Below are 1,527 nucleotides of genomic sequence, written 5' to 3'. Positions count from 1 at the left end.
TATAAATGTTAAGTCATATGCACTCGTCTTTCCAAAGGGAGCACTAGGTCATCTGCATCTGTTACATGATATCCCTGTGTTTCATAGAGGCCAGTCTATTGATGGGCATGAGATTCACGCCGGGAGGTCAAGCGATGCCGTATTGACTCCAGCTGGGCTTTTGTACTCGAAGTAAACACTGTCTAATTTTGAACAATCTAGGCAAAAGACCTACTCACACTACCAAACACCTAGATACTTTGATGGAAACAAATGTACAGTGAATGGCCCACAGATCAAAGCTGTCTAATCTTATGGAAAACGAAGGAGACCTCTGTTCATGGAAACAGTACTGGCCTCACGTCAAAATATGTAGACTGGAATCCTGGGCCATGACACAGCGCCAGTCTTTTTCTAACGATAATACAACAAAGTCCTCGTCTAAAACCAACAAGCTCACCGCCCTGCCACCTGGAATAAGCCCGATCCTGTCTGATCTCAGAAGCTAAGCAGGGTTGGGCCTGGTTAGTACTTGGATGGAGACCACATAGGAAGACCAGGAGCTGTAAGCATAGAAAATTTTGAAAAAAAATAAGTGATTGTATACTGACAATGTCCTTGCAATCTGTGAGGTCAACCAAGGGTTTCCTCGTGTAAATATAAATAAATGAATAAATAATCATCATCATCATCATCATCATCATCATCATAATAAAAGCAACAAGCATGCCCTTGTTGAAAATTAGTAAATGGAGACTTCATCCATTGGCAGGTCTTTTTCCTGGTAAGAAATCTCTCTTATAGAACTAGAATTTTTGGTCCATATCTGGAATTTCTTTTAGGACCGAGTTTGGTGCTTTGGCAAATTCCTTCACCTATTCCAGCTGATATTGCTGAGACCTAGGCTCACAGCATTTCTTGTCTTTTCCTAACAGAGTCTGAAAGGGTGGCCTGTGCCCACGGTTCTATGCCTGTGCTTCCCGAATGAATGTTGAGTGATATTTAGGCCCACAGCAACAAGCCTGTCTCTTTACAAAGGAAACCTGAATGGAGACTTAGGCCTGTGACACCAAGCCTGGACTCTCCGCACAGGAATTAGAGTGCAGGCTCAGGCTCCCAAAGTCAAGACCATCTAATTGTTAACCGACTAGAAGGAACAACTACTTACACGAAAACCAAGGTACCAAAGTGAACAGAAACTCAAGTGGAGTACTTGGATCCCAGACAAAGCTGTCTTCTCTGAATAAAAGGAAGAATGTAGAACTCCCTGGACTTCCTAATAGGAACGCTGTCTTCCCTTGAAAGGACATGGTGTGGTGACACAGGCCCAAGGGACAAAGCCTGTATTTTCCTAACGATTAGTAAAAAGGAAACTGTGACACGTGGCAAAAACCTGTCCTCTTGAAAACTAGTAGAATGGAGACCTCACCCAACAGGGCAACCCTGTCCTCAGGAAAGAGAATCCGAACTCGAGACCTAGGACCTTGCCTCTTGCCTGGATATCAAATCAGGAACCAGAGTGCTGACCTTGGATTGCACGTCGAATTC

The 1,527-nt window shown here is 43.8% G+C and overlaps 1 pseudogene; it reads left to right on the top strand.

Annotated features, from left to right (window-relative positions):
- Positions 1-433: 433 nt before the first annotated feature.
- Positions 434-551, top strand: LOC111734639 (annotated as a pseudogene).
- The last annotated feature ends 976 nt before the right edge of the window (positions 552-1,527 follow it).

Source organism: Pteropus vampyrus, unplaced genomic scaffold, assembly GCF_000151845.1.
Source record: "Pteropus vampyrus isolate Shadow unplaced genomic scaffold, Pvam_2.0 Scaffold2770, whole genome shotgun sequence".
Taxonomy (NCBI): domain Eukaryota; kingdom Metazoa; phylum Chordata; class Mammalia; order Chiroptera; family Pteropodidae; genus Pteropus; species Pteropus vampyrus.
Note: the sequence above shows the minus strand (reverse complement) of the source record. Positions and strands in the feature narration are given on the sequence as shown.